This window comes from Canis aureus, chromosome 14 (assembly GCF_053574225.1).
Source record: "Canis aureus isolate CA01 chromosome 14, VMU_Caureus_v.1.0, whole genome shotgun sequence".
Lineage (NCBI taxonomy): Eukaryota > Metazoa > Chordata > Mammalia > Carnivora > Canidae > Canis > Canis aureus.
In genome coordinates this window covers 19,740,046-19,749,909 of record NC_135624.1, presented here as the reverse complement: position 1 = coordinate 19,749,909, position 9,864 = coordinate 19,740,046, and positions in this window count along the sequence as shown.

Here is a 9,864-nt window from a genome sequence, read left to right as displayed (position 1 = left end):
GGTGTGATCCTGGAGTCCCAGGATAGATTCCCACATCGGGCTCCCTGCATGGAGCCTGCTTCTCCCTCTGCCTGTGTCTCTGCCTCTCTCTCTCTCTCTCTCTGTGTCTCTCATGAATAAATACATAAAATCTTTAAAAAAAATGATATTTTAGTCAAAACACCATTAGTGGCTTTTAGCCACTAATTAGCCAAAGATGCCCCCACAATTTGCTGGTTTTGGAGAGAAATTTGAAAAAATTAATAGAATAATCTTAATGAAACAGAACCTGTACTTTGCAGTGTGATGGGGGAGGGGCCCCACACCTGCAGTTAAGTATTTGCCCCTTCCTCTCTCCCTCCCTCCCATCTCTGCTAAATGGAGACCAGATACATATGTCAAGGAGATGCCCGTCACTTCATCTGCATATTAACTGTTCTATTAACATTCCTGCAAAAAAGAAGTCCATTAAAGTTTTGCCTCCAAAGAGGGAAAGGAGTAGAAATAAATTATTAGCTGAAGGACATTTGGGGAAGAGATCTTTTGAGCATTCATTATTACTGTTTACAACTAATTGAAATCAATTACTCGAGTGTTCAGTTTCGTCCTTGGGAATGCTTTATTTCTTCCCACTTCTGAGTCAGTAGGGTTCTGATTTGTTAGCTCTGTAAAAGGATCTCAGAGGCCTCAATGAGGTAATTCAGTTTTCAAGACAGACTATGCTTTCCCTGGAAGGCAGAAATGTGGGGACTCTCCTTCTGAGGAGAAGCAGAGTGATGATACTTTGGGCTGGGAAGGAGGCGAGACACTCATCGAGGAAGCAGTTGGACAGACTAATGGTGTACAAAGCTGAGGGTAGTTTCCTGAAGCAGGATCTAGATGATATCAACCATGCCATCTGCATTCATCCCATGTCTTCTGCGATTCTTGCAGGAAAGAACAGCCTAGTGTCATCAAGTTTTCTTCCTTTACACTTGTATCCTAGAATTCCTTTTCCTAGTCCAATGTACAATTGGATTATGAGACTTGAGAGCACTGGGAGAAGTCTTACGCTTGAAGTGAAACCTATTGGAGACTGCCTTTGTACCTGAAATCCTTACCCTGGTCATTTCTAAGGTTATACACTTTGAAGGCAGCTCTTGAATGATAGTGTTTCCAATTATTTGTCATAAATTCAAGATGAATTATATTATCATATGAATCATAGGAGAGACCAGGATGCAAAAGAATGGGACACAGGATAGGTCAGTTGATAAGAGATTAAGGGAAGGAGATTTGGAGATGCTATGTGCTTCCAGAAGGGTGGGTTGGTAGAAAGAGCACTGAACCAGGAATGAGAGGTCTGGGGTTTGAGCTCTCTCTTGGTTTCTTCTTAACTACATGGCCTTGGATAAGTCATTTGCAATTTCAAAATTTCAGTTTTCTCATTATAAAGTTGAGATAATAGCATGTCCCCTAATGACCTCACAGAGCTATTGTGATTGTAATGCAAAGTGATCAAGGCAGATCCAGTTTTTTAAAAAAAAATTTTTACTTAAATTCAATTAGCCAACATATAGTACATTATTAGTTTCAGACGTAGTGTTCAATAATTTGTCAGATGCGTGTAACACCCGGTGCTCATCATACCACGTACCATCCTTAATGCCCATCACCCAATTACTCTATCCTCTCACCCACCTTCCAGCAACCCTCAGTTTGTTTCCTATATTAAGGGTCTCTTGTGGTTTTTCTCCCTCTCTGATAACTTTCCATTCAGTTTCCCCTCCTTTCCCCTATGATCCTCTGTGCTGTTTCTTATATTCCACATATGAAAGAAACTGTATGATAATTGTGTTTCTCTGTTTGACTTATTTCACTCAGCATAATACTCTCCAGTTCCATCCATGTCGATGTAAATGATAAGTATTCATCCTTTCTGATGGCTGAGTAATATTCCATTGTTTAAATATACCATATCTTCTTTATCCGCTCATCTGTTGATGGACATCTCCACTCTTTCCACAGTTTGGCTATTGTGGACATTGCTGATATGAACATTGAAGTGCAAGTGACCTTTCAGATCCCTACCAGGTTTTATGGGGCCTGAAGCTTATAGAACTTGAGGTACCTGGTTAAAAAAGAGGATTACTAAATTATAAAAACAAAATTAGGTATAAATGTGGAAATTTAGAATAAGAAAAGAAATCACAATACATTATAAAAACTGTATATCCAGTTCAAGTTTATTTTAGCCAGATGTCAAAAGTGCTGCAAAGAAAGTGGCTAGGAAGAGGCATGTGAGAGAAGGTAAAGAGAGATTGTAACAAATTGCATTTCAAATACTGACTTTTGCAAATTTTACAAAAGCACAGAGCATGAGAACACATTGCTAGGGTCTTGGAAGGGACTTGTACCTGCCAGGTGCCCAGAAGCCAAAGCTTCCTTAGCTTTGCGGTAAATCAGTTTCTGAGATAATGTTTGTTAAAGGTGTTTATGAGCTGTGAAGTAAAATATAAGTGAAACATATTGTTTGCATTTTCTCCATTTCCAGAGTTGTTGCCTGATGGGAAGTCTATTTAACAGACTGCTATTCTCATACCATTACAGTAAACTTGATGCAAATTGGGGTTTAGATGGTTTGTGTCACAGCCACAATCTAGATTATTTGGTTAAAAGTGCATATCTACTTAAATTTCCCAGGTCAGAATATATACACCCAATTGCATTTATAAAGCAGGCTTTAGATTTATAAGTGATTCATATACAGTTTATAGAGCTTAAAATACATACTTTTTTTGAGCCTTCGATCGTCTATGCTATGTAACAAACCATCCCAAAACTTTATAGCTTAAAACAATAATAATCCTGTATTATTTCTCCTGCTCTCTGTGCTTAGTTATTTGGGAGTGGTTGGGATAAAGTAATTCTGGTGTGAGGTCCCTCATGTTGCAATTGGATTTGGGTTGGGGTTGCAGTCATCCATAGGCTTAACTAAATCTAGAGGATTTGCTTCCAAAGAGCTCACATAGTTGGCAAGTTGGTGCTGGCTGTTGGCCAGGAGCCTGTTTTTCTCTATGTGGAATTCTCTCTCTGGCTGCTTGACTGTCCTCCCAACGCGGTGGCTGGCTTCCCCCAGAACAAGTAGTCCAAGAGAAGGAAAGAGCCAGTAGGGTCATCGTGCCATTTATGACCTAGCCTCGGGAATCATTAGCGTCACGTCTCTCGTATTCTTTTGGTCTAGGAAATTAGAATTCAATCCAGTGAAGAGAACAAAGACTGTTTCTCAGCGGAGGATTATTAACATCACATTTAAGAAAAGCATGTAGAATGGAATATATATCAGTACATCCATCTTTGGGAAAGAGTATGCTACAAGCCTCATACAAACTTGGGCCATGGGTAGGGCAAACATTTGTATCCTTTATCATCAGGAGGGGACACTTCAAAGCATTTTGCCAATAAGAAGCCTGATAAGCCAAGGTTCAAATTCTGTCGACTATAGCTTATTCTCTGAATCATGCTGGGAAAAGCTTAACCTCTCAGGATTTCAGTTTCCTTATTTGTTAACTCATAATAATATAATATAATATATAATATAATATAATATAATATAATTAATATAGTTATCATAAAGCTCACATGAGGTAAGGAGTATGAAGGGATCAACCCAGTGCCTGACACATAGTAAATACTTGATAAATAGTAGGTTCATTTTGGAGATCAGAAAACAGCAAATGGAATGTTAAGCAATTACTCATTAAATAATTTCTCAAAATCACAAGCTATAAAAAATCAAATTACCGAAACAAGATATTTTAATCTGGAGTTCAATAATTTATTCATTTAGTAGAGCACTGAAAAATGCACTCATATGGTAAATAAATGACCACTACTTTGTGTTTGTATGTAATTTACGTAGATTTGTTCAGATAGCTTGATTATAAATAGGAGCCTTTCTTTTAGTTTAATTTCAAATAACCAACTGGAGAATTAAAACTCTTCCGGTTCCAGGTGCCCATTATTTCCTTTTGGATGATAAATGTCATCCACATTATTGATGATGGAAGCACTAAACTTATGAATTGCTTTTTAATTATTCAATTTGATAAGATATACAATATGTAAAATTAATAGGAGCTTCAGTCGGGAGCAAATTTCCATTTTTTTCCCGTAGTTAACAGACTTGGTATAAACAATAATACAGCTGAGTTTAGTACACAGGAAAATGTGATCATATTTTAAAATTGTTATGCATATTAGCTAATTGTGTTCTCTTTTTTGAATATTAAAGGTGATTAAAGGGCTTTGTTTACCTATGATTATTTGGGCCATATCAGTTGGGAGGTTGAGGGGAAGGGTTAGCAGAATATGTTTAATGCACTAAGCATAGGTATAATGTTTCCATAATTCATCAGCTCTACTTTGCACACCTTCCTGTGCATTTACAGAGACTGCATACATTATACAGTGATGGATGGGATGCTGATTAAATAAAATTTGCTGCTCTTGCCCAGAATACATTTTTTTCACATTAATTTTAAAAATTGTAAATGGTATCCTTAAAAATGACTGTTTACACCAGAATTGAACACCAGAGTTAACCAGAGTTATTAAGAATTTGACATATACAAAGTTTTCTTACCCTTGACTTCTGCAGAGGGTACTACTTTTACTCTTGCCCATCAAGACTAAGAAACGAAGCAAAGTAAGGTACAAAGCCCAACCTCAGACTTTCAGTAATTCTTGATTTCTTCATAGTGTTCAAAATACTGTGCAGGATATCCTCCACCCCTAAGGAAATTGGTGATACCAGTAAAGCTATTCTATCTTCAACCAGGAGAATCATGGGGTACCTTCCCAGTTAATGGGTCTCAGAAATCAGTAACAATATCCATTTAGCTTCATTTAACTTAGTCTTTCTGAAGTGTATTTGCACAAGGAGTTCTATTTTGCTGTTTGGTTTTTTGAAGAACTTTGACTGACATCTTGTAGACTGTCATCCTCTTATACAGGCTACGTACTCACTACTCCAGTGCATATCTGTAATACCATTTTACTTATCAAAGCTCCTACTGATGGATATTTTAGTTGTTAGCAAATTTTTCCTAATTTAAATCCCTCCTCCCATTTATAAACTTGTTCATGTAGTACATGTCTTTAGATTTCTAAAAATGGGATGTGTGGTCTTGACCTGGTCTTGATGTATGTGCCACAGATGGAGCTCCTAGATGTTACTACATTTCTCAGTGGAAACCTGAGTGCAGTCCTCTCTTCTCTGCAGGCGAAATCTTATGGTGGCTCCATAGTGACAATTAGGGCAAGATGCCCTGATATTCAGGGACAGACAAAACACCATCTGCTACACTTCTGTGAAAGCCAGCTCTCTCCTTCTTCCTGCTTCCATTCTAGATCTGAATATACATTTTCATCAAGTGTAAAGTCACCTTACAGAGACAGCAGGTGAGTACCTGTGGCTTCCTGGTTGAGAAACACTTGGGATACTGTGCATGGTTGCCCTGGATTGTAGTCAAGCCTAAGTCACCAGGTACACACTCTCCTGCATTGCCCTCTGCCTACTGCTTTCAATTCCCTTCTCATTCACTTTCTGCTTTTGGCAGTTTACAAAAAGAGTGGTGCCTGGACCATAGAGAACAACTCTCCAAAGTCCATCTGTTTCCTAGGGCACTAGTGCGACATCTCTATTTAGTTTTTGGCCTTTATTTTCATTGGTGAATATAATTTCTCAGCCAACATTTGGGCCAAATAATTCATTTGCAGTTGAGAATCAGATATAGTCTTGTGTCTGAACATCATCATTTGTGTATTTTGGAAAGACTCTGATTCTACCCAGTTCTCATTATGACTTATATTTGCATAAAACCTCACCTAACTATTTTACCGATTACTTTTCAGAGCAAACCTGCATGATCTTTGTTGCTGTATCTGAACATGACTAGCTAGTATTGTACTCATTCTTATATCCAAACATCACTAGCTGACATCTTCCTTCCCCAAAAAACTTCCATTCTTTCTCTCCTTTCCTCATCCCTATATCCCTCCTCTCCAATTTCATAAACTTTGTCTTTTCTTCAGTACTTAGAGCCTGTCTAGAACCTTAGAGGTACCACACCCACCCGACCATCCTAATCCAATAGGATCTTTCCCTACATTTTACTAGGCATCTATTATATTTAGCCTTGTATTCCCACTTATCTTTTAAAAATAAATGTCTGTGTGCTTTGTCTTCAACTGGACTATGAGCATCTTGAAGTCAGTGACTCTCTTTTCATCCTTTCCAATTTAAGAAACATACATCCTCTTTAGTTTTCTAGAGACTATAGCACAGAGGCATAGATAGTATATGTTCAAGTCAGCATAGAACCTACTGAGTAACCCTCACCATCCTTGATGGCTCTCCTCTTCACTATTTAGGTTTTGATTTTCTTTCTTTCTTTCTTTCTTTCTTTCTTTCTTTCTTTCTTTCTTTCTTTCTTTCTTTCCTTTCTTTTTAGATTACATATGGCAGGCTCCCACTAAGCCATGACACTTAAGAGTTCTCTTTCATTTTTTCTTAAGGTGGCAAGTGCATTAATTACTATTCTTAAAAACTATGTGTTTATATATATTAAGGAAATTGGAATGTCTCACTGAAAATACTTCTCAGGATTTTAGGCAATGAGAGTGGCAGGGATACCTGCTTCAGGTATTGACTTATGGTAAATAGTTAGAAAAGACTATTTTTAAACATTTATTGATATCCTACTATGTGCCAGAACTCATCTTAGGTTCTGGAATTAAGCAGTGAACAAGACAGACATAATCCCTGACCTCATGAAACAAATACATTGAAGATCTTTTGCTCTTGGAAAACTATGAACCCAACCTTGAAAGCTGAGAGAGAAAAGAAATATGAGTAGCCATTTGGAATTCTGGGCATAAAATATATGCATCACCTATTTTATGAAGACATGCTAGTACGTGGTTGCATAAAATGGAGCTTTTTTTATTATTCTTTTATGGATTGGCCATAGACTATGCAATACAAGTGGAACATAAAAGAATAATGGAAAAGACGAGACCTGACTAAATAAATCCCTTGAAAGCTTTTTTTTAAACACTCTGTCATGAGAATAGATTCCCCTTGCACCTTTTTTTTTTTTTTTTTTTTTTTTTTTTTTTTGCTTCTGTTCTTTTCTAGGTCACCAGAAATGAAAATATATTAGGGGAACGGCATGTGCATTAAAAATCTTTGCAATATCTCCACATCAAAACTAGATCTTTAAAAACCAAAAGAAAATACTCAAAATAAATATATTGGGGGAAGGGCACTGAATAGCATTTGAAAAACCTGAAAATAACCCCCCTCCCCCATTTGTCTAGGCTGGTGGCTATTACTATAATAAGGAACTGAAGCCAAACAAATGAGGCAGTTTTAGTGACAGTTTTCAGATTGTAATCATGCATGTCATGAACACATAATAAGCATTAGATAATCCTCACGATAGGGGTTATGGGAATGTTCTACAGAATAAATAAAATGAGGTGGTTAGAGCAAGGCAACATTTACTGTGAATTTGGGTTCATATATATGAAACAACAGGGTACAGATGTGTCATTTCCATAATATGATATGAAATAGCTCCTCATTGTTAGAAATTTCTGAACCACAGTGAACGATAGATGAATGATTGGGAGGTAGAATCTGAATGCTCTATGATAAAAATGAGGTATTGATTCGGTGAGATTTTAATTTAGATTAGTTCACTTAGAAAAAGTAATAAATTGAAATGTACTAGACACGGCTCACATTCGAAATGACTTATCAGGATCCCAAAATGAAACCTTAGGCAAGCAATAATTTTAACTGTAGCACTCCCCCCCCCAAGTCACCCACACTAAATTATAGCATCTTTGCAAATAATTTGGACATGAAGGAGACAAGCAGTATGTCTCTGAATGATGGGTGGGAGTTTGAGTTTCAGTGACAGAAGAAAAGATGGGAAAAGAACTGGAAGTAAGTGTCCGGCCGAAATAAATTAGGAAGACAAACATCTGAACTATTTAGAAAAAGGATTTGATGTAAGCCATGCCATATATTTGCCTGATGCCTCATTCACTTTGGTGGTTTTGGATGGTCAGGTGAAACGTATTATTATCTGTAGACAAATACGGAATTGCATCTTTTTGATTCATATCTGGCTTCCTTGAGATTTTAATTTGTTGGTATTCAACTTTGCTTTGAAAGAATTTTTCATTCTGTCTTTTTAACCTTTTATATGTGCAGCTAAGTCAAATAGTGCGTGTAAATCCGCTAACACAAAGCTTGGTCTATAGTAGGCTAATAATAATAGTAATTATGAAATCTCTCCTCTTCACTATTTACTATCTAGTGGTGTTTGAGCTATTCCTATAAGCCAGGCACTGAGCTAACCGCTCTTATTGCATTTAATGTGGAGTTCAGAAAGCATTGCGTCCCTTTATGTGCAGTCATGCCTCACGTTTGCATTTAGTTTTACATTTTCTATACCAAAATCATGATCACAGAACTAGAAATTCTTCAGTGTTTTATTTGCATGCTACTAATCGAAGACCCTAGTGTTGTTTCCTACACTTTTATTGTGCTACATTGCTGTTTCTGTGAATTCATGCCATTTCCAGGATGAATACTTTTGCTTGTGCAGCACACGTATGCGCATACCCACACATGCACATGCAGATGTTCTTACAGAGCTTCCCAATTTAAGCAGCTTTTTCTCCTGACCCATTTTGGGGATATGATCTTTGACGATACTTTTTTTTTTTTTTTTTTGCCAGGTGATCATTATGAAATGATTTTCCCCATATACACAATTTGTAGTATCCATCTTTGGAATTGTTAACTGCCCTTAGTGAAGAATGACTTAGCTTCTGTTCTGTCTCTTTCATAATAGCTCAGCTTTCTAATCTCCACTTTAAAGAATTTCTCTTTTGTAGGTTCAATACTTACCTCCTTAGAAGTGAAGTTCTTTGTTAAAGGTTTAGCTTCTGTAGCATCATAGGATGCTTTGGGGGCCATTAAACTTAATGAGTTAACATTTTTTTTCCCCGAAGTGTATATGAGGTGCCTACTGAAGATAACTTTAACAGGTCCTCTTGATTTATTACAAAGAAAGTCTCTTTCAACAAAAGCTTTCAGGCTGAACTTTCATTCTTGTCTAAGAGAAGCAAACTTTTGGTCTCAAGTGCTGCATAATACATCACATGCCGTTTCTGTATTCATGGGCTATTATATAACCAAGCTATCAGTTACATCAAAGCTTGTCTTCCTACATAAAGATGCATTGACAATAGATAAATCCCCTTTCTCTCCAATTGGGTTTTTTTCATAGAATTCCATTGAACAAGGATCACTTTTTCCCCTTTGAAATGAGATTTTAAATTTCACACATATTTATCAAGAAACAGTCAAAGCAGAATAGGTAATTTTTATCATAAAGTTTTTTTTTTCCATAGAGCCTCTAAAAGGCAAACCCCATGGAACCATCAGAGGACCTTTTCAGAGGCAAGTCTTCAAAGCATTCCTTTAGCCCAGTGGTGCCCATCTCATAATGGATACCCCTAAAGTCCTTTACATCCTACCCACTCTATTTGAAGCTTCAAAGGGAACTCCCCACCCAGAGAAAAAGGAGGCAAAAGCAAAGTCCCCGCATGAAACAGGCAGGAAGAGTCCCTGACTGGCTGGTTGGAGATGACAGGAGCTGCAGCCCTACGAGGCAGCTCTGTGGGATCACTATCCTACCACCTGTCAAGACAAAGGGAGTCAGTGCATTTAGGGACCTAAAGAACCATTGACCTTCATCAGTCCTGCACTCTTATTCAGGCTCTAATATTTCTAAAAAAGATGTAGCCTAGAATAAAGCCTCC